Source organism: Triticum dicoccoides, chromosome 2A (genome assembly GCF_002162155.2).
Source record: "Triticum dicoccoides isolate Atlit2015 ecotype Zavitan chromosome 2A, WEW_v2.0, whole genome shotgun sequence".
NCBI lineage: Eukaryota > Viridiplantae > Streptophyta > Magnoliopsida > Poales > Poaceae > Triticum > Triticum dicoccoides.
This window is the reverse complement of record NC_041382.1, coordinates 632,636,920-632,661,746: the sequence shown is the minus strand read 5'-3', so window position 1 is coordinate 632,661,746 and position 24,827 is coordinate 632,636,920. Positions and strand designations below refer to the sequence as shown.

The 24,827-nt window shown below is 41.5% G+C and overlaps 1 pseudogene; it reads right to left on the bottom strand.

Annotated features, from left to right (window-relative positions):
* The window catches only part of LOC119359735, a 78,926-nt pseudogene that overhangs the window by 31,696 nt on the left and 22,403 nt on the right, over window positions 1–24,827 (bottom strand).

The following is a 24,827-nucleotide window of genomic DNA, read 5'->3' as shown; positions in this document are numbered from 1 at the left end:
CGCTGGCTCGCCGGGCGCGCCCTCGCCCCTGCTGCTTGCGCGCTGCGCTGCTGCTGTGGTTTCGGCGGCGGCTGCTACGGCCCCGCTCCGCCCTGCCGCCCGCATCCCCCTGCTGCAGCCGCGCCCGCACCACTGCGCCCATGGCCGCGCCGCCCGGGCCTCGCCTCCGTCGCCCTGCTTCCACTCGCCACGGCCTCTCCCCCGTCCACGGCCACCGGCGCCAAGCCGCGCGCCTGCCTCTGCAGCTCGCCTGCGCAGCTTCCCCTGCCCGCGCCGTCTGCCGTCCCGTGCCGTCTGCCGTCCCACGCCCGCGGACTCACCCCCTACTCGCCCGCGGCGTCATGCGGGCTCTGCTGTCGCCCGCGACCTCCCCTCGCACCGGGCGGGTTGCACCCCAGCGCCGGGTGCCCACACGCCCGCGCCCATGCCCGTAACCACTGCCTGGCGCCCGTTAAGGCCTATGGGCCCCTCCCTTAGAACAATTAAAAAAATTAAAAATATATTAATTAATTAATTAATTAATCATGTTTAGTTAATCTAATTAACTAGTTAGTTTAACTAAACAGTAATTAGATTAGTTAAACCCTAATTAGACTAAACAGTCAATGACGAATGGGACCCACACATCAGTTGACCAGTCAACACCTCTGTTGACCTCTGACATCATGCTGACGTCATCTGACGTCAGCGTGCACTCTTCTGGATAATGTTAAATTAAAAAAATTAAATAAATGCTAAAATTAAATTAAATCTTTTAAAATTAATATAAAATAAACCGTACCTCGGATGAAAAAACTTTGTACATGAAAGTTGCTCAGAACGACGAGACGAATCCGGATATGCAGCCCGTTTGTCCGCCACACATCCCTAGCATAGCGAACACACAACTATTCCCCTCCGATTCATTTGTTCGTAAACGCGAGACACCGGGGATATTTTCCCGAATGTTTCCCCCTTCACCGGTATCACCTCATACCGCGTTAGGGCACCCCTAGCACCGCTACTTGTCATTGATATGTATCCGTCGTATCTACTTTTCCAAACACCTTTGCCCTTGTGTTGGACTCTAACTTGCATGATTTGAATGGAACTAACCCAGACTGACGCTGTTTTCAGCAGAATTACCCTGGTGTTATTTATGTGCAGAAACAAAAGTTCTCGGAATGACCTGAAACTTCACAGAACAACTTTTCGGAATATATAAAAAATCCTTGCAAAAGATGAAGGCCAGGCGGCCCACCACCTATCCACGAGGGTGTGGGGCGCCCCCCCTACCTCATGGTCCCCTTGGAGCTCCTCCGACCTCAACTCCAACTCTATATATTTGGTTTCGGGGAGAGAAAAAATCAGAGAGAAGGATTCATCGCGTTTTACGATACGGAGCTGCCGCCAAGCCTTAAACCTCTCGGGAGGGCTGATCTGGAGTCCATTCGGGGCTCCGGAGAGGGGAATCCGTCGCCATCGTCATCATCAACCATCCTCCATCACCAATTTCATGATGCTCACCGTCGTGCGTGAGTAATTCCATCGTAGGCTTGCTGGACGATGATGGGTTGGATGGGATCTATCATGTAATCGAGTTAGTTTTGTTAGGGTTTGATCCCGAGTATCCACTATGTTCTGAGATTGATGTTGCTATGACTTTGCTATGATTAATGCTTGTCACTAGGGCCCGAGTGCCATGATTTCAGATCTGAACCAATTATGTTTTCATCAATATATGAGAGTTCTTGATCCTATCTTGCAAGTCTATAGTCACCTATTATGTTTTATGATCCATTAACCCCGAAGTGACAATAATCGGGATACTTACCGGTGATGACTGATACGTCCATTTTGCATCATGCTTTTATATCAATATTTATTGCATTATGGGCTGTTATTTCACTTTATGTCACAATACTTATGGCTATTCTCTCTTATTTTACAAGGTTTACATAAGGAGGGAGAATGCCGGAGCTGGAATTCTGGGCTAGAAAAGGAGCAAATATTAGAGACCTATTCTGCGCAACTCCAAAAGTCCTGAAACTCCACGGAACGTCTTAAAATAAATAAATAAAATCCTCGCCAAAGATGAAGGCCAGGGGGCCCACACCCTGCTCACGAGGGTGGGGGACGCCCCCCTAGGGCGCGCCCCCTACCTCATGGGCCCCCGGTGGCTCTCCGACGTCCATCTTCTCATATATGAAGTCTTTCGATGAGAAAAAAATAAGAAGGAACTTTTCGGGACGAGACTCCGCCGGCACGAGGCGGAACCTTGGCGGATCGAATCTAGAGCTCCGGTAGAGCTGTTCTGCCGGGGATACTTCCCTCCGGGAGGGGGAAATCATCACCATCATCATCACCAACGCTCCTCTCATCGGGAGAGGGCAATCTCCATCAACATCTTCACCAGCACCATCTCATCTCCAAACCCTAGTTCATCACTTGTATCCAATTCTTGTCTCAAAGTCCAGGATTGGTGCTAGTAGGTTGCTAGTAGGTTGCTAGTAGTGTTGATTACTCCTTGTAGTTGATGCTCGTTGGTTTAATTGGTGGAAGATCATATGTTCAGATCCTATATGCATATTATTACCCCTCTGATTACGAACATGAATATGCTTTGTGAGTAATTACGTTCGTTCCCGAGGACAAGGGAGAAGTCTTGCTATGAGTAGTCATGTGAATTTGGTATTCGTTTGATATTTTGATAAGATGTATGATGTCTAGCCTCTAGTAGTGTTATGTGAACGTTGACTACATAACACTTCACCATTATTTGGGCCTAGAGGAAGGCATTGGGAAGTAATAAGTAGATGATGGGTTGCTAGAATGACAGAAGCTTAAACCCTAGTTTATGCGTTGCTTCGTAAGGGGCTGATTTGGATCCACATGTTTCATGCTATGGTTAGGTTTACCTTAATACTTTTGTGGTAGTTGCGGATGCTTGCAATAGAGGTTAATCATAAGTGGGATGCTTGTTCAAGTAAGAACAGCACCCAAGCACCGGTCCACCCACATATCAAATTGTCAAAGTATCGAACGCGAATCATATGAACGTGATGAAAACTAGCTTGACGATATTCCCATGTGTCCTCGGGAGCGCTTTTCCTATTATAAGATTTTGTTCCGGCTTGTCCTTTTCTACAAAAGGATTGGGCCATCTTGCTGCACTTTATTTACTTTTGTTACTTGTTGCTCGTTACAATTTATCCTATCACAAAACTATCTGTTACCACTTACTTCAGTACATGCAGAGAATACCTTGCTGAAAACCGCTTATCATTTCCTTCTGCTCCTCGTTGGGTTCGACACTCTTACTTATCGAAAGGACTACGATAGATCCCCTATACTTGTGGGTCATCAAGACTCTTTTCTGGCGCCGTTGCCAGGGAGTGTAGCGTCTTTGGTAGGTGGAATTTGGTAAGGAAAAATTTATATAGTGTGCTGAAATTTATTGTCACTTGTTACTATGGAAAGTAATTCTCTAAGGGGCTTGTTCGGGGTATCTTCACCCCGTCCAGTAGAGCAAAGATTTGCTCCTCAACCTACTGAACCTATTGAAAATGAAACTCCTGTTGAATTTCCTTCGGGTATGGTGGAAAACTGCTAGCTAACCCTTTTACAGGAGATGGTACAAAGCATCCTGATGAGCACTTAATATATGTGGATGAAGTTTGTGGATTATTTAAGCTTGCAGGTATACCCGATGATGTTGCTAAGAAGAAGGTCTTCCCTTTATCTTTGAAGGGAGACACATTGATATGGTATAGGCTATGTGATGATATGAGATCATGGGACTATAAAAGATTGAAGCTGGAATATCATCGAAAGTATTACCCTATGCATCTTGTTCATCGTGATCGCAATTATATATATAATTTTTGGCCTCGCGAAGGAGAAAGCATCGCTCAAGCTTGGGGGAGGCTTAAATCAATGTTATATTCATGCCCCAATCATGAGCTCTCAAGAGAAATGATTATTCAAAATTTATATGCTCGGCTTTCTGATAACAATCGCACCATGCTCGATACTTCTTGTGCTGGCTCTTTTATGATGAAGACTACTGAATTCAGATGGAATTTATTGGATAGAATTAAACGCAACTCTGAAGATTGGGACCTCGACGAAGGTAAGGAGTCAGGTATGACACCTAAGTTTGATTGTGTTAAATCTTTTATGGATACCGATATTTTCCGTAAGTTTAGCACTAAATATGGACTTGACTCTGAGATAGTAGCTTCTTTCTGTGAATCTTTTGCTAGTTATGTTGATCTCCCTAAGGAGAAGTGGTTTAAATATCATCCTCCCATAGAAGTAAAAGTAGCTGCACCTATTAAGGTTGAAGAAAAGACTGTCACTTATAATGATCCTATTGTTCCTACTTCTTATGTTGAGAAACCACCTTTCCCTGTTAGAATAAAGGATCATGCTAAAGCTTCAACTGTTGTTCGTAAAAGCAATATTAGAACTTATACACCTCCTGAGCAAATTAAAGTTAAACCTAATATTGCTATTGTTAAAGATCTCTTGTCTGATAATATTGATGGGCATGTTATTTAGTTCGAAGGTGAAACTGCTAGAATTGCTAAACCTTGTGATAAAGATAAACATAGACCTGTGGTAGGCGTGCCTGTTATTTCTGTTAAAATAGGAGATCATTGTTATCATGGCTTATGTGATATGGGTGCTAGTTCTAGTGTAATACCTATTGACTTATACGAAGAAATTAAGAATGAAATTGCACCTGCTGAGTTAGAAGATATTGATGTCACAATTAAACTTGCCAATAGAGATACTATTTCACCAATTGGAATTGTTAGAGATGTCGAAGTCTTGTGTGGGAAAACTAAATATCCTGCTGATTTTCTTGTTCTTGGTTCCCCACAAGATAGCTTTTGTCCCATTATATTTGGTAGACCCTTCTTAAATACTATCAATGCTACCATAGACTGCACAAAGAATGTTGTTACTATTGGCTTGGATGATATGGTTCATGAGTTTAATTTCTCTAAATTTAGTAAACAACATCGTGAGGAAGAATTACCTAGTAAGGATGAAATTATTGGTCTTGCTTCTATTGCCGTACCTCCTAGTGATCCTTTAGAACACTATTTGCTAGACCATGAAAATGATATGTTCATGAATGAAAGAAGAGAAATAGATGAAGTATTGTTTAAACAGGAACCTATTCTGCAACACAATTTGCCTATTGAAATTTTAGGGGATCCTCCTCCACCCAAGGGTGATCCCGTGTTTGAGCTTAAACCTTTGCCTGATAATCTTAAATATGCTTATCTTGATGAAAAGAAGATATATCCTGTTATTATTAGTGCTAACCTTTCAGAGCATGAAGAAGAAAGATTATTGAAAACTCTGAAGAAGCACCGTGCTGCTATTGGATATAATCTTGATGATCTTAAGGGCATTAGTCCCACTCTATGTTAACATAAAATAAATTTGGAAGCAGATGCCAAACCAGTTCGTGATCCTCAACGACGTCTGAATCCTAAAATGAAAGAAGTGGTAAGAAAAGAAATACTAAAGCTTTTGGAGGCAGGTATAATCTATCCCGTTGCTGATAGTGAGTGGGTAACTCCTGTCCATTGTGTCCCTAAGAAGGGAGGTATTACTGTTGTTCCTAATGATAAGGATGAATTGATTCCACAAAGAATTATCACAGGTTATAGGATGGTAACTGATTTCCGCAAATTAAATAAAGCTACTAAGAAAGATCATTACCCCTTACCTTTTATTGATCAAATGCTGGAAAGATTATGCATACATACACACTATTGCTTTCTAGATGATTATTCTGGTTTCTCTCAATACCTGTGTCGGCTAGAGATCAATCAAAGACTACTTTTACATGCCATTTTGGTACTTTTGCTTATAGACGTATGCCTTTTGGTTTATGTAATGCACCTGCTACCTTTCAAAGATGCATGATGGCTATATTCTCTGACTTTTGTGAAAAGATTTGTGAGGTTTTCATGGACGACTTTTCCGTCTATGGTTCCTCTTTTGATGATGCTTGAGCAATCTTAATCGAGTTTTGCAGAGATGTGAAGAAACTAATCTTGTCTTGAATTGGGAAAAGTGCCACTTTATGGTTAATGAAGGTATTGTCTTGGGGCACAAAGTTTCTGAAAGAGGTATTGAAGTTGATAAAGCCAAGGTTGATGCTATTGAAAAGATGCCATGTCCCAAAGACATCAAAGGTATAAGAAGTTTCCTTGGTCACGCTGGATTTTATAGGTGGTTCATTAAGGACTTCTCAAAAATTTCTCAGCCTCTAACTAATTTATTGCAAAAAGATATACCATTTTTCTTTGATGATGATTGTGTAGAAGCATTTGAAATACTTATGAAAGCATTAGTCACTGCACCTATTGTTCAACCACCTGATTGGAACCCACCCTTTGAAATTATGTGTGATGCTAGTGATTATGCTGTAGGTGCTGTTCTAGGGCAAAGAGTTGATAAGAAATTAAATGTTATTCATTATGCTAGTAAGACTCTAGACAATGCTCAAAGAAATTATGCTACTACTGAAAAGGAGCTTTTAGCAGTTGTATTTGCTTGTGATAAGTTCAGATCTTATATTGTTGATTCTAAAGTAACTATTCAAACTGATCATGCTGCTATTAAATACCTTATGGAAAAGAAATATGCTAAGCCTAGACTTATTAGATGGGTTCTCTTGCTACAAGAATTTGATTTGCATATTGTTGATAGAAAGGGAGCTGAGAACCCCGTTGCAGACAACTTGTCTAGGTTAGAAAATATTCTTGATGACCCACTACCTATTAATGATAGCTTTCCTGATGAACAATTAAATGTTATAAGTACTTCTCGTAGTACTCCATGGTATGCTGATTATGCTAATTATATTGTTGCTAAGTTTATACCACCTAGCTTCACATACCAGCAAAAGAAAAAGTTTTTCTATGATTTAAGACATTACTTTTGGGATGAACCACATATTTATAAAGAAGGAGTAGATGGTGTTATTAGATGTTGTGTACCTGAGCATGAACAGGAACAGATCCTACGCAAGTGTCATTCCGAGTCTTATGGAGGACACCACACTGGAGATAGAACTGCTCATAAGGTATTGCAATCTGGTTTTTATTGGCCTACTCTCTTCAAGGATGCCCATAAGTTTGTCTTGTCTTGTGATGAATTTCAAAGAATTGGTAATATTAGTAGATGTCAAGAAATGCCTATGAATTATTCTCTTGTTATTGAACCGTTCGATGTTTGGGGCTTTGATTATATGGGACCTTTTCCTGCCTCTAATGGATACACACATATTCTAGTTGCTGTTGATTACGTTACTAAGTGGGTAGAAGCTATTCCAACTAGTAGTGCTGATCATAAAACTTCTATTAAAATGCTTAAGGAAGTTATTTTTCCGAGGTTTGGAGTCCCTAGATATTTAATGACTGATGGTGGTTCACACTTTATTCATGGTGCTTTCTGTAAAATGCTTGCTAAATATGATGTTAATCATAGAATTGCATCTCCTTATCACCCTCAGTCTAGTGGTCAAGTAGAGTTGAGCAATAGAGAGCTGAAATTAATTTTGCAAAAGACTATTAATAGGTCTAGAAAGAATTGGTCCAAAAAACTTGATGATGCATTATGGGCTTATAGAACTGCATACAAAAATCCTATGGGTATGTCTCCGTATAAAATGGTTTATGGAAAAGCATGTCACTTACCTCTCGAACTAGAACATAAGGCATATTGGGCTATTAAAGAGCTCAACTATGATTTTAAACTTGCCGGTGAGAAGAGGTTATTTGATATTAGCTCACTTGATGAATGGAGAACCCAAGCTTATGAAAATGCCAAGTTGTTTAAAGAAAAAGTTAAAAATGGCATGACAAAAGGATACAAAAGCGTGAGTTTAATGTAGGTGATTATGTATTGCTATACAACTCTCGTTTAAGATTTTTTGTAGGAAAACTTCTCTCTAAATGGGAAGGCCCCTATGTTATCGAAGAGGTCGATCATTTCGGTGCCATAAAGATCAACAACTTCGAGGGCACGAATCCGAAAGTGGTAAACGGTCAAAGAATTAAACATTATATCTCAGGTAATCCCATAAATGTTGAAACCAATATTATTGAAACCGTAACCCCGGAGGAATACATAAGAGACACTTTCCGGAATGTTTCAGACTCCGAAAAGGAATAGGTATGTGGTACGGTAAGTAACCGACTCCAAAACAATTTTAAGGCAATATTTCTCTGTTTTGGAATATTTAGAAAAATAGAAAAATAAGTAGCAGTCCGGGAAGGACACGAGGGCCCCACGAGGGTGGTGGGCGCGCCCCCTACCTCGTGAGCACCTCGTGTGCCTTCCGGACTTCGTTTTCTTGCACGATACGTATTTTGGTCGGTAAAAATTCATTATATAACCTCCCGAAGGTTTTGACTCCCGTATCATGCAAATCTCTTATGTTCTTGTTTCGGGCTGTTTTCTGTCAGGGTTTTCCAGGCTAAGCATCATGTCGTCTCCCTCCTCCAACAATGGTGACAACGATGCTTTGCTAATGAAGATAGATCCGAAGAGGAAAGAACCCACGAGGGTCAGCAAGGATGAAAGGATCAAGAAGGCCACGGAGGATCAAGCTCCGGCAGCAAAAGACATCCTTCAACAAAATCATAACCTTCTTACCCCAACTGAGATCGAAGCTTTCAAGATGATTGAGTTAGCTCGTATACAAAACAAGTATCTCACACAAGAAAATATTTTGTTGAAGGAGCATATTGTCGCACTCAAGGGCATTATTCGCAAGATGGAGGACCTCTTACGCTTGATGTGTGATTATCCATCACCTCCACCTTCTTCACCAACAAAGGAGACATAATCACATGGGTATGGGCACTCCCCTTGGCAACTGCCAAGCTTGGGGGAGGTGCCCCGGTATCGTATCACAATCACAACTCCTATCTTTACCGTTTTTCTTAGTTCGATCCTATTAGTAGTATCTTGATCTAGTAGAATAAAGTTTATGGCATGATCTAGTTTTGAGTTTTGCTTTATGATCTCCCTTTGTAATCGAGTCCATGAGCTATATATAATAAATATTAGTGTTGAGTCAAGAGCTTGATTATTTTGCCATGATCTTGGGTGAATAAAAGAAAGAGAAAAAGAATAAAAAGAAACAAAAAGTTCATATTGATCTTATTGAGAGTAATGACTTCACAAAGAAAGAGTATGATGATTAAAAGTTGTTGGGAGTTGGCAAACATAGCTTTGGTCATTGTTGCAATTAATAGGAAGTAATAAGGAAAGAGAGGTTTTCACATATAGATATATTATCGTTGACATCTTTTATGATTGGGAGCACTCATTAAAATATGACATGCTAAAGAGTTGATTTTGGACAAGGAAGACAACGTAATGAGTTATGTCTTTCTTATATCTAAGATAAAGTATGTTGTCATGGATCCTCTAACTTGTTGAGCTTGCCTTTCCCCCTCATGCTAGCCAAATTCTCAGCACTAAGTAGAAATACTACTTATGCTTCCAAAATCCCTAAACCAGTTTTGCCATGAGAGTCCACCATATCTACCTATGGATTGAGTAAGATCCTTCAAGTAAGTTGTCATCGGTGCAAAGCAATAAAAATTGCTCTAAATATGTATGATTGATTGGTGTGGGAGAAATAAGCTTTATTCGATCTTGTGATGTGGAAGTAATAAAAGTGACGGACTGCATAATAAAGGTTCATATCACAAGGGGCAATATAAAGTGATGTTCTTTCGCATTGAGATTTTATATATCCAACCATAAAAGCGCATGGAAACCTTTGCTTCCCTCTGCGAAGGGCCTATCCTTTATTATCATCTTCTACCTTATGCAAGAGTCATGGTGATCTTCACCTTTTCTTTTTCATTTTATCATTTGGCAAGCTCGGCATGTTGGAAAGAACATGATATCTATATCTAATTGGATGTAGGGGAGCATGAACCATTATTGTTGACATTACCCTTGAGGTAAAAGGTTGTGGGGCAAAACTATAAGCCCCTATCTTTCTCTGTGTCCGATTAAAACTCCGTAACCACAAGTATCGCGTGAGTGTTGGCAATTATGGAGGACTAAATGATAGTTGAGTATGTGGACTTGCTTTTTAGCTCTGACATAGACTCTTTCCGATGTTATGATAAATTGCAATTGCTTCAATGACTGAGATTATAGTTTGTCGGAGCCCAATAAGGTTTATGATTTATACTTTTGCATTGTGAATAGATCATCACTTGAACATAAGTAATCATATGACAAAATCTATATATGTTGTTGTTATGAGAATAATCATGATGCCTTCATGTTCGTATTATATTTTTATCGATGCCTCTACCTCTAAACATGAGGACATATTTATTGTTATCGGCTTTTCGCTTGAGGACAAGCGAGGTCTAAGCTTGGGGGAGTTGATTCGTCCATTTTGCATCATGCTTTTATATCAATATTTATTGCATTATGGGATGTTATTTCACGTTATGTCACAATACTTATGGCTATTCTCTCTTATTTTACAAGGTTTACATAAGGAGGGAGAATGCCGGCAGCTGGAATTCTGGGCTAGAAAAGGAGCAAATATTAGAGACCTATTCTGCGCAACTCCAAAAGTCCCGAAACTCCACGGAACGTCTTAAAATAAATAAAGAAAAATCCTCGCCAAAGATGAAGGCTAGGGGGCCCACACCCTGCTCACGAGGGTGGGGGCACCCCCCCTAGGGCGCCTCCTACCTCGTGGGCCCCCTGGTGGCTCTCCGACGTCCATCTTCTCATATATGAAGTCTTTCGATGAGAAAAAAATAAGAAGGAACTTTTCGGGACGAGACTCCGCCGCCACGAGGCGGAACCTTGGCGGATCCAATCTAGAGCTCCGGCAGAGCTATTTTGCCGGGGATACATCCCTCCGGGAGGGGGAAATCATCACCATCGTCATCACCAACGCTCCTCTCATTGGGAGAGGGCAATCTCCATCAACATCTTCACGAGCACCATCTCATCTCCAAACCCTAGTTCATCTCTTGTATCCAATTCTTGTTTCAAAGTCCGGGATTGGTGCTAGTAGGTTGCTAGTAGTGTTGATTACTCCTTGTAGTTGATGCTAGTTGGTTTAATTGGTGGAAGATCATATGTTCAGATCCTATATGCATATTATTACCCCTCTGATTATGAACACGAATATGCTTTGTGAGTAATTACGTTCATTCCTGAGGACAAGGGAGAAGTCTTGCTATGAGTAGTCATGTGAATTTGGTATTCGTTTGATATTTTGATAAGATGTATGTTGTCTAGCCTCTAGTAGTGTTATGTGAATGTCGACTACATAACACTTCACCATTATTTGGGCCTAGAGGAAGGCATTGGGAAGTAATAAGTAGATGATGGGTTGCTAGAGTGACAGAAGCTTAAACCCTAGTTTATGCGTTGCTTCGTAAGGGGCTGATTTGGATCCACATGTTTCATGATATGGTTAGGTTTACCTTAATACTTTTGTTGTAGTTGCGGATGCTTGCAATAGAGGTTAATCATAAGTGGGATGCTTGTTCAAGTAAGAACAGCACCCAAGCAACGGTCCACCCACATATCAAATTATCAAAGTATCGAACGCGAATCATATGAACGTGATGAAAACTAGCTTGACGATATTCCCATGTGTCCTCGGGAGTGCTTTTCCTATTATAAGAGTTTGTTCCGGCTTGTCCTTTGCTACAAAAGGATTGGGCCATCTTGCTGCACTTTATTTACTTTTGTTACTTGTTGCTCGTTACAATTTATCCTATCACAAAACTATCTGTTACCGCTTACTTTAGTACTTGCAGAGAATACCTTGCTGAAAACCGCTTATCATTTCCTTCTACTCCTCGTTGGGTTCAACACTCTTACTTATCGGAAGGACTACGATAGATCCCCTATACTTGTGGGTCATCAATGACCGTAGTTTGAGGAGTTCATGTATTCACTATGTGTTAATGCTTTGTTCCGGTACTCTATTAAAAGGAGGCCTTAATATCCCTTAGTTTCCGTAAGGACCCCACTGCCACGGGAGGTAGGACAAAAGATGTCATGCAAGTTCTTTTCCATAAGCACGTATGACTATATTCGGAATACATGCCTACGTTACATTGATGAACTGGAGCTAGTTCTATGTCACCCTAGGTTATGATTGTTACATGATGAACCGCATCCGGCATAATTCTCCATCACCGATCCATTGCCTACTAGCTTTCCATATATTGTTCTTCGCTTACTTACTTTTCCATTGCTATTGCTATCATCACTACAAAATACCAAAAACATTACTTTTGCTACCATTACCTTTTGCTACTGTTACCACTACTATCATATTACTTTGCTACTAAACACTTTGCTGCAGATACTAAGTTTTCCAGGTGTGGTTGAATTGACAACTCAGCTGCTAATACTTGAGAATATTCTTTGGCTCCCCTTGTGTCGAATCAATAAATTTGGGTTGAATACTCTACCCTCGAAAACTGTTGCGATCCCCTATACTTGTGGGTTATGAAGACTATTTTCTGGCGCCATTGCCGGGGAGCATAGCTCTATTCTTTGAGTCACTTGGGATTTATATCTGCTTATCATTATGAAGAACTTGAAAGATCCAAGAACCAAGATTTATCCCTCAACTACGAGGGGAGGTAAGGAACTGCCATCTAGCTCTGCACTTGATTCACCTTTTGTTTTGAGTAAGCTTGCGACACCTAAACCCGCTTCTGCTATTCGTTCTGATATGTCGCATGTTATTGATGATGCCACTTCTGCTATACATGATACCTATGATGAAACTACTTCTATGCTTGATACTACTGTGCCACTTGGTGAATTTCTTAACGAACAACTTGCTAGGGCTAGAGAAATTGAAAATATTGAATCTGATAATACTGATGAAAGTGATGATGAAGACTTTCCTGTTATTCCTAAGGGTTATGTTTTTGATAAAGAAGCTTCTTTAGTTATTTTAGCTTGCAAAGATAGATACAAACTCAAGTGGTTATTAGCTAAATGGAATCAGCAATCTCTTTTGCTACTTCACCTATCTGTGTTACTGATAAGGATTATGAATTCTCTGTTGATCCTGATATAATTACTTTGGTTCAATCTGATGCTTTTCATGGCTATGAATCTGAAACTGTTGTGGCACATCTTACTAAATTAAATGATATTGCCACCCTGTTCACTAAAGATGAGAGAACTTGCTACTTTTATATCCTTAAAATATTTCCGTTCTCATTAAAGGGTGATGCTAAGATATGGTTTAATTCTCTTGATCCTAGTTGTGTGTGTAGTCCCAAGGATATGATTTACTGCTTTTCTGCTAAATATTTCCCTGCTCATAAGAAACAAGCTGCTTTAAGGGATATATATAATTTTGTGCAAATTGAAGAAGAGAGTCTCCCACAAGCTTGGGGGAGGCTTCTCAAGTTACTTAATGATTTGCCTGATCATCCTCTTAAGAAAAATGAAATACTCGATATCTTTTATAATGGACTAACCGATGCCTCCAGAGATTACCTGGATAGTTGTGCTGGTTCTGTTTTCAGGGAAAGAACACCGGATGAAGCTGAAATTCTATTGAATAATATGTTGACAAATGAAAATAATTTGACACATCCGGAGCCAATTCCTGGGCCTATTCCTAAACCAACTCCGAAGAAGAGGGGTATTCTATTTCTCAGTCCTGAAGATATGCAAGAGGCAAAGAAATCTATGAAAGAAAAAGGTATTAAAGCTAAAGATGTTAAGAATTTACCTCCTATTGAAGAAATACACGGTCTTAATTTACCGCCTGTTGAAGAAACATATGATCTTAATCCATTGCCTATTGAAGAAACTCATGGTCTTGATAACCCGACACGGGTAGTAAAGGTAAATTCTCTCTATAGATATGATAAAACTGAAATCCCATTTACTAAGTTTGCTAGTCCATGCTTAGATGAGTTTGATAAATTTATGGCTAATCAAGAAGATTTTAATGCTTATTTTGGTAGAAAATTGAAATACAATTCAAATATGCTTGAACACTTGCGTGATTATATGGCTAATGTCAAAGGTGAACTTAAACTTATTAGTAAACATGCTTCTATGGTTACCACTCAAGTAGAACAAGTACTTAAAGCTCAAAACGATTTGCTCAACAAATTGAATAGTAAGAATAATGATAATGTTGTTAGAGTTATGACTAGAGGTGGTAAAATGACTCAGGAACCTTTGTATCCTGAAGGCCACCCTAAGAGAATTGAGCAAGATTCTCAAAGAAATAATATAGATGCACCTAGTCCTTCTAAAAGGAAGAAAAAGAGAAATGATAGGACTTTGCATGCTTCTAGTGAACATATTACTGAAACACCTGAGAATCCAAATGATATTTCTATTTCTAATGCTGAAACACAATCTGGTAATGAACCTGAAACTAGTGATAATGTCAATAATAATGTTCATGATGATGCCCAACCTAGTAATGATAATGATATAGAAATTGAACCTGCTGTTGATCTTGATAACCCACAATCAAAGAATCAACGTTATGATAAGAAAGACTTTGTTGCTAGGAAACATGGTAAAGAAAGAGAACCATGGGTTCAGAAACCCATGCCTTTTCCTCCCAAACCATCCAAGAAAAAGGATGATGAGGATTTTGAGCGCTTTGCTGAAATGATTAGACCTATCTTTTTGCGTATGCGATTAACTGATATGCTCAAAATGAATCCTTATGCTAAGTATATGAAAGATATTGTTACAAATAAGAGAAAGATACCGGAAGCTGAAATTTCCACCATACTTGCTGATTATACTTTTAAGGGTGGAATACCAAAGAAACTTGGAGATCCAGGTGTACCAACTATACCATGCTCCATTACAAGAAACTATGTTAAAACTGCTTTATGTGATCTTGGAGCCGTTGTTAGTGTTATGCCTCTCTATTTATATCATAGACTTGATTTGAATAAGTTGACACCTACTTAAATATCTTTGCAAATGACTGATAAATCAACTGCTATACCTGTCGGTATTTGTGAGGATGTGCCTGTTGTAGTTGCAAACGTTACTATTTTAACGGACTTTGTTATTCTTGATATTCCTGAGGACGATAGTATGTCTATTATTCTTGGAAGACCCTTTTTGAATACTGCAGGGGCTGTTATTGATTGCACTAAAGGCAATGTCACTTTTCATGTTAATGGTAATGAGCATACGGTACACTTTCTGAGGAAACAACCTCAAGTTCATAGTATCAACTCTATTGGCAAAAATCCATCGATTATATTTGGAGGTTTTAAATTTCCTCTTCCTACTGTCAAGAAGAAATATGATATTCTTATTATTGGGGATGTGCATATCCCCGTTGAGGTAACATAGTGTTATTCGAAATTTCTCCGGTTCCATATTATTCGGAATGAGTTCGTTAACAAGACTTGATCAACCTTGTTGGTGGATTCCTTTTGATGATCATGAGATGGATGAAACTAGAAGGCACAACCTTATGTACCTTCCTTTTACTTTCTGTTATTTATATTAAATAAAATAAAAATAGTATTTTTCTGTCTGTTATCTGATTATCCATGCAATATAAAAATACCCCGAAAATAAAAGTTCTCCAAATGCCCTGAAATTTAAATATGATTTTTTTCTAGAATATTTGAGAATATTTGGCACGGAGAACACAGCAAGGGGTCACCCACCTGCCCACGAGGGTGGAGGGCGCGCCCCCTACCTCGTGGGCCCACGGTGGCCCTCCTCCACTTATCCTTTCACCCACACACTCCTTCTTCCTCCCGAAACAGGAATATCCAACTCAAACCCGAGTCCAAGCTCATTTTGCTGCCATTTTCGATCTCCTTGCTCAAAGCACCTCTCACAAAACTGCTTGGGGAGATTGTTCCTTGGTATGTGACTCCTCCATTGGTCCAATTAGTTTTTGTTCTAGTGCTTTATTCATTGCAAATTTTTGCTGCTTAGGTGACCCTGTTCTTGAGCTTGCATGTCAAATTTATATGGTCAAAAGTAGTTTTGATGCATGATATAGGCCCTAGGCACTTGTAGGAGTAGTTGCTATCAATATTATTGAGTTTGGTTTACTTTTATTTTGAAGTTACTAAAAAATTTCAGAATTTTTCAGAGGAAGAAATATGCTTAGGAAAATGTTCCAAGGTGGTTCTTCAAGGAAGCAAGGACCCAGGCTTGCAATGCGTGATGTTGATGAAGAGCCACCAAGAGACGCTCCAGTGCGTCCTTGTGAATGGCCTTCGGAAAATTTTATAGATCGAGCGGGCATAAAAGAAGAATTTAACGCATATTTGCATAACGCCGCTCTGGTGAGCTTCGAGGAAGAAAAGTGCAGCCAGTATCATCATCTCACTAGTTCCTTTGTGAGGAGGTTTGAATTTTCATCTTCACGTAATTCTCCAACTATCCTGTTTGATCTTTATGAAAATTCTTACACTATGGACTTAGAGGATTTTACCACTGCTTGCAAACTTCCACAATGGGGTAGTATCAGGGATCCTCGCAAATCGGAATTTAGAGATTTTCTTGCTAGTATAACTGTGGGAGAATCTAGAGATATAACACAAGCCACTATAGGGAGCATTCACTTTCCTGCTATACATTATTTTTCTCTCTTCATAGGTAGATGCATTAATGGTAAAGATGAGGCATGTCACATGTGTGTTCCTGACCTCAGTATTCTTAGGAGTGCTGTGTTAGGAGATAAATCTTATAATTTGGGAGCCATTGTTGCACATAGGTTGCATCTTAATAGATTTAATGGATACTTCTTTGGTCGAATTTATGCAACCCGCATAGCTAATTTTCTTGGTATAGCCATACGCGAAGATGATATTGAATTACCCCTGCTTACCTAGACTTTAATGCTATGGTTCACCACCAGTTTGTAGAGAGGAATGAATCACCTCTCCAGTATCGACTAATCTTTGACAGACGCCGTGCTGTCCAAATTACTCTCCCTGCTCCTGCCTTCTTGGATTATCAGGCAAAAGGAAGACATGTTATTACCAGAGAGGAGGCAGATGAGTACGAGAGGAGGGTGGAGGCCGCTCGTCGCCACACTACAGCTTAGGAGGCAATAGCCGCTACATCGCAGTACGACCCCAACTACTATTATGGATATCCACCAGGCCAGCCGTGGCCATAGACCAACTTAGGCCAAAATCCTAAGCTTGGGGGAGTACGTATTTCTCACCGACATTGCATTTATGTTCACACACTCATTGCTTGATGTCGGTGCTCATACTTTTTCATTGTATCATCCATGCTAGTTTATTTTCCTTTTTATGCTATCTTCTTGTGTGTTTGATAAACCTTAAGAAAAACCAAAAAAATAGTTGTAGCTTTTAATTAGTTTACTCTCCATGCTTGTAGTAGTAATTAAAAAGAAAACCCAAAAAGATTTCCTGTTCTTCTTTTGCTTGTCGGGAGCTCTCCTGTGTAAATAGTTTTATTTCTTTTCTTTTCTTTGGGGGTCGATAGGAGAAGACCATAATTAAATTGTTGAAGTGGCTCTTATATGCATTATTGTTGATCTGACAAAAGAGCCCATATTGCCTTGTCTTCTCATGTTTATTGAATGCTTGCAGATTCCAGCTTAGTACAATGCACGCGCACTCTTATTATTATTCACATCACTCGGTCGTGCAAGTGAAAGGCAATAATGATGATTATATGATGAACTTATTGAGATGAGAAAAGCTGGTATGAACTCGACCTCTTTTGTTTTTTGTAAATATGATTAGTTCATCGTTCCTGATTCAGCCTATTATGAATAAACATGTTTGCAATGACAACTAGAGATCATAGTTCTTGTGCCATGCTTGATTAGCTAGGAGCTTATAATGGTTTACCTTGCATGCCAACATGTTATTAAAATGGTTGTGATGTGGTATGATAGGGTGGTATCCTCTGAATGATTTAAGTGACTTGACTTGGCGCATGTTCACGCATGTAGTTGAAACAAAATCAACATAGCCTTCAAGATATTTATGTTCATGGTGGATTATATCCTACTCATGCTTGCATTCGGTGTTGATTAATTTTAATGCATGTTCATGACTATTGTCGCTCTCTAGCTGGTCGCTTTCCAGTCTTTTGCTAGCTTTCAGCTGTACTAAGCGGGAATACTTCTTGTGCATCCAACTCCATAAACCCCAAAGTTATTCCATATGAATCCACCATACCTACCTATATACGGTATCTACCTGCCGTTCCAAGTAAATTTGTATGTGCTAAATTCTAAACCTTCAAATAAATATCCTATTTTGTATGATCGAATAGCTCATGTATCAACTAGGGTTGTCCGTATCTTCCATGTTAGGCGGGTTATTCTCAAGAGGAGTGGACTCCGCTCCTCACTCACGAGAAAGTGGCTGGTCACCGGGATGCCCAGTCCCATGCTTTATGCAAATCAAATCAAAATAATTGCAAACAAAACTCCCCCTGGGACTCTTGTTAGTTGGAGGCACTCGTTGTTTCGAGCAAGCCATGGATTGATGCTTGTTGGTGGAAGGGGGAGTATAAACTTTACCATTCTGTTTGGGAACCACCTATAATGTGTGTAGCACGGAAGATATCGCCATCTCTTGGTTGTTATGTTTACAATGAAAGTATACCGCTCAAAATATTATTCACCTCTATTTCAAAACCAAGCTCTGGCATCTCTACAAATCCTTGCTTCCCTCTGCGAAGGGCCTATCTATTTACTTTCATGCCGAGTCATCATCCTCTTATTAAAAAGCACCAGTTGGAGAGCACCGTTGTCATTTGCATTCATTACTATTAGTTTACATTGAGTATGACTTGACTGGATCTCTTTTACCATGAATTACAATGTCTAGTCAGTCCTTGGTCTTTAAAGGTGCTCTGCATTTATGTTTTGCGGTCTCAGAAAGGGCTAGCAAGATACCATCTTGTTATATCATATTATGATTGTTTTGAGAAAGTGTTGTCATCCAAGATTTATTATTATTGCTCGCTAGTTGATTATGCCATTGATATGAGTAAACTTGAGACCTAAGCGTTATTGTGAATGTGGTTAGTTATAATCTTTGCTGAAAACTTGAATGTTGGCTTTACATATTTACAACAACAAGAGCAAACAGAGTTTGTAAAAGTTTTTCTTTATCACTTCCAGTTTGTCAACTGAATTGCTTGAGGACAAGCAAAGGTTTAAGCTTGGGGGAGTTGATACGTCTCCGTCGTATCTACTTTTCCAAACAAATTTGCCCTTGTTTTGGACTCTAACTTGCATGATTTGAATGGAACTAACCCGGACTGACGCTGTTTTCAGCAGAATTACCATGGTGTTATTTATGTGCAGAACCAAAAGTTCTCGGAATGACATGAAACTTCACGGAACAACATTTCAGAATATATAAAAAATCCTTGCAAAAGAAGAAGGCCAGGGGGCCCACCACCTGTCCACGAGGGTGGGGGGCGCGCCTGCCCCCCTAGGGCGTGCCCCCTACCTCGTGGGCCCCCTGGAGGTCCTCCGACCTCAACTCCAACTCTATATATTTGGTTTCGGGGAGAAAAAAATCAGAGAGAAGGAATCATCACGTTTTAAGATACGGAGCCGCCGCCAAGCCCTAAAACCTCTTGGGAGGGCTGATCTGGAGTCCGTTCGGGGCTCCGGAGAGGGGAATCCGTCGCCATCGTCATCATCAACCATCCTCCATCACCAATTTCATGATGCTCACCGCCGTGCATGAGTAATTCCATCGTAGGCTTGCTTGACGGTGATGGGTTGGATAGGATCTATCATGTAATCGAGTTAGTTTTGTTAGGGTTTGATCCCTAGTATCCACTATGTTCTGAGATTGATGTTGCTATGACTTTGCTATGCTTAATGCTTGTCACTAGGGCCCGAGTGCCATGATTTCAGATCTGAACCTATTATGTTTCCATCAATATATGAGAGTTCTTGATCCTATCTTGCAAGTCTATAGTCACCTATTATTTGTTATGACCCGTTAACTCCGAAGTGACAATAATCGGGATACTTACCGGTGATGACCGTAGTTTGAGGAGTTCATGTATTCACTATGTGTTAATGCTTTGTTCCGGTACTCTATTAAAAGGAGGCCTTAATATCCCTTAGTTTCCATAAGGACCCCACTGCCACGGGAGGGTAGGACAAAAGATGTCATGCAAGTTCTTTTCCATAAGCACGTATGACTATATTTGGAATACGTGCCTACATTACATTGATGAACTGGAGCTAGTTCTGTGTCACCCTAGGTTATGATTGTTACATGATGAACCGCATCCGGCATAATTCTCCATCACCGATCCATTGCCTACGAGCTTTCCATATATTGTTCTTTTCTTACTTAATTTTCTGTTGCTATTGCTATCATCACTACAAAATACCAAAAACATTACTTTTGCTATCATTACCTTTTGCTACCGTTACCACTACTATCATATTACTTTGCTACTAAACACTTTGCTGCAGATACTAAGTTTTCCAGGTGTGGTTGAATTGACAACTCAGCTGCTAATACTTGAGAATATTCTTTGGCTCCCCTTGTGTCAAATCAATAAATTTGGGTTGAATACTCTACCCTCGAAAAATGTTGTGATCCCCTATACTTGTGGGTTATCAGTCATGTCATGCATCGCTATGCATCTGTTTGCATTATATTCATTGTTTCTTCCCCCTCTTCTCTCCGATAGACTACGAGACTGACGCCGCTGCTAGTGCCCCGATCAACTACGCTGTTGACGACCCCTTTTTCTTGCCAGAGCAACCAGGCAAGCCCCCCACTTGATCACCAGATATCGCCTATTCTTTCTCTACTACTTGCATTAGAGTAGTGTAGCATGTTACTGCTTTTCGTTAATCCTATTATGATGCATAACCTGTCATTGTTGTTATAACTATTGATACCTTACCTGCAATCCTAAATGCTTAGTATAGGATGCTAGTTTATCATCAGTGGCCCTACATTCTTGTCTGTCTGCCATGATATGCTATCGGGCCGTGATCACTCGGGAGGTGATCACAGATATATATTATATACTTTATACATATTACATGTTGTGATTAAAGTCGGGTCGGCTCGTTGAGTACCCGCAAGTGCTTCTGATGTTGGGGGTTGAAGGGGCAGGTGGTTCCACCCAAGTAGTGGTGGGCTCGGGTTCCCGATGGCCCCCGACTGTTACTTTGAGACAGAGCGACAGGGCAGGTTGAGACCACCTAGGAGAGAGGTGGGCCTGGCCCTGGTCGGCGTCCACGGTTATGTCAAAATAACACGCTTAACGAGATCTTGGTATTTGATCTGAGTCTGGCCACTGGCCTATACGCACTAACCAACTACGCGGGAACAGTTATGGGCACTCGATGTCGTGGTATCAGCCAAAGCCTTCGTGACATCAGCGACTAAGTGGTGCGCGCCGGGTTGGACCGCGTAACGCAACTTCCTTTGTAATGGAGGTTGCTAGGTCTGCTCTCCGGCCGCCCACGCAACATGCAGGTGTGCAATGGGCGATGGGCCCAGACCCCTGCGCCATAGGATTTAGACCAGTGTGCTGACCTCTCTGTTATGCCTAGGTAGGGCTGCGGTGTGTTGATCTTTCGAGGCCGGGCATGACCCAGAAAAGTGTGTCCGGACAAAGGGGATCGAGCGTGTTGGGAAATGTGGTGCACCCCTGCAGGGAAGTTAATCTATTCGAATAGCCGTGATCTTCGGTAACATGACGACTTGGAGTTGTACCTTGACCTTATGACAACTAGAACCGGATGCTAAATAAAACACACCCTTCCAAGTGCCAGATAAAACCCATGATCGCTCTCTCTTAGGGCGACGAGGAGAGGATCGCCGGGTAGGATTATGCTACACGATGCTACTTTGTGAACTTACCATCTACTCTCTTCTACATGCTGCAAGATGGAGGCGGCCAGAAACGTAGTCTTCGACAGGACTAGCTATCCCCCTCTTATTCTGGCATTCTGCAGTTCAATCCACATATGTTATCCCTTTTCCATTTAATACCAATGCATGCATATGTAGTGTAGCTCCTTGCTTGCGAGTACTTTGGATGAGTACTCACGGTTGCTTTGCTCCCCCTTTTCCCACTTTCTATACCGGATTACTGCGACCAGACGATGGAGTCCAGGAGCCAGACGCCACTGTCGATGACGACTGCTACTACTCGGGAGGTGCCTACTACTACGTGCAGGCCGCTGACAATGACCAAAAGTAGTTTAGGAGGATCCCAGGAAGGAGGCATGCACCTCTTTCGATATGTATCCCATTTTGTGCTAGCCTTCTTAAGGCAAACTTGTTTAACTTATGTCTGTACTCAGATTTGTTGCTTCCGCTGACTCGTCTATGATCGAGCTCTTGTATTCGAGCCCTCGAGGCCCCTGGCTTGGAATATGATGCTTGTATGACTTATTTTATTTGTATAGTTGTGTTGTGATATCTTCCCGTGAGTCCTTGATCTTGATCGTACATGTTTGCGTGTATGATTAGTGTACGATTGAATCAGGGGCGTCACAGTCAGGATACCACTAAAGAAGAGCTCAAGTCGGTGTTTGGTGTGTCCTCGGAAGCACTAAGTGAACGGTACATCGGTCTCCCAACACTGGTTGGATGATCGAAAGAAGGTACATTTCAGTATGTCACAGAGAGGTCGAAAGTAAAATGTAGCGGATGGAAGGGTTTGGGTCTGTCTAAGAAAGCAAGGGAGGTTCTCATCAAGTCTGGACTCCAATCAGTACCAACTTTCACCATGAGTTGTTTCTACCTCACAAAGAAAACGTGCCGGAATCTGAATTCTATCTCTTCGAAATTCTGGTGGGGGGCAAAGGACGGTGAGCGAAAGGTACATTGGATCTCCTGGCAGAAAATGTGCACTTCCAAGCGGGATGGATGTATCGGGTTCCATGATCCGGTGGCATTCAACCAGGCCCTACTGGCAAAACAAGCCTGGCGAGTGCTGCAATGCCCGGAGGCTTTGGTGGCGAGAGTGCTCAAGGCGCGTTACTTCAAAGACGATTCCATCCTGAGTGCGACGTGCCCTTTGACAGCCTCATACACTTACATGAGTATTCTGCACGGGAGAGACCTCCTTAGAGAAGGGCTAGTTTGGAGAATTGGGGACAGCTCCAATGTTAATATACATCACAGTAACTGGATTCCGAGGAACGGTTCCATGAAACCACTTGGTCAGATCTATATGCCAGGGGTGACAAGGGTGGCTGACCTCCTTGAGGCGGATGGTAAAACATGGAACCGAGACCGGGTCTTCAAAATGTTCTCCCCGGATGATGCAAACGACGTCCTACATATTGTGGTGGGTGGTGTGGGCATTGAGGACTATCAAGCGTGGAACCACACGAAAAATGGAGTTTTTTCGGTACGTTCTACATATCATTTGAGAATGGCCATGTTGAGAGCAAGCTCTGGACGGCCGGAGTCTTCTAGCTCAGTGAACAAACATAAGGGGTATATGGCACTATGGGACACGAACGCACCGGGGAAGGCCAAAATTCATCTATGGAGACTGGTTTCAAATGGATTGGCAGTTGGGTCAGAGCTACACAGGAGAAGGACTAAGCCTGGAGTCTTTTGCGCCGTATGTGGTCATGAGGAAACCATTATTCATCGGTTTTGGTCGTGTCAACACTCTGTACAGTTTTGGCAGCTATTTCGCTCGGAGATGGGAGATATGGTGGCGATCCCACCATGCTAGTTTGACTCCCAGTGAGAAGTAGCGCGCTGGCTACTGCAGTGTCTAGCGGGAGCATCTGACAACGCGAGACATGCAATGGTGCAAGCGCTATACGGCCTTTGGCTTGCCAGGAACGAGGCGCAAGATGGAAAGAGGATCAAGGCACCACATGAAATATTGGCCACTGTGTTGATGCACATGGAGGAATGGAGGCTAGCACATCCCACTTCAAACAACATTCAGACCCGTCAGCCACCACAGCCATGGGAACCGCTAGCCGAGGGGTGGACCAAGGTTAACTCAGACGGTGCAACGTCAAAATTGGGAAGCAAGGCAGGCGGAGGTGCTGTGCTTAGGGACCATATGGGGGCGTTCAGAGCGGGGGTGTGTCATCTTTTTTCCAGCGTCGCTGATCCCGAGGTAGCAGAACTTCTGGCCTGCAGGCAAGCTCTCGAGGTGGCGAGTGATATAAATGTGCAAAGAGTCCATGTGGAGTTAGACTCCAAAGGAGTGGTGTGTATGCTGCAGAATCAAGCAAAGGAGCTATCAAGTGACAGGACCATTAGTGGAGGAGATCAAAACGATGCTGAGATCTTTTGATGAGTTTAAGATTTCATGGGTTCGACGTTCAGCAAATGTTGCCGCGCATAAGTTAGCTAGAGTAGGTGTGGGTGATGAACTTTGTAAGGTTTGGTTGGGGGCTCCCCCAGACTTCGTTCTTTCTGTTTTGTCGAATGAGATTCTAAACTTCGTAAGTTAAATAAAGCGGCAACTTTTGACCCTCAAGAAAAAGTAGTCGCATGCAGGTACCTCATTCCGGCGCCCAGCCAACCGCCATACCGGGTTTCCAGCTCGTGCGACAGATCAAAGTGATGCAGCGTCACGAACGGCTCTATCCCTGCTTGACATTTTTGGCAATTATTAGTACAACGTGCATTTTAGGATTCCTCTTGGTTGAAGATTACCACTAGCATGAGTTGAATTTGCTGCAGATTAAACTCTACGCTTAATTAAAGAGAAGGCCAAACTTTGGGTCAAAGCGGGTGTGAAGAAGTTAAGGAATTTAAATTTGGGAGAGTAATAACATTGGTTGTAATGGCGTCGCT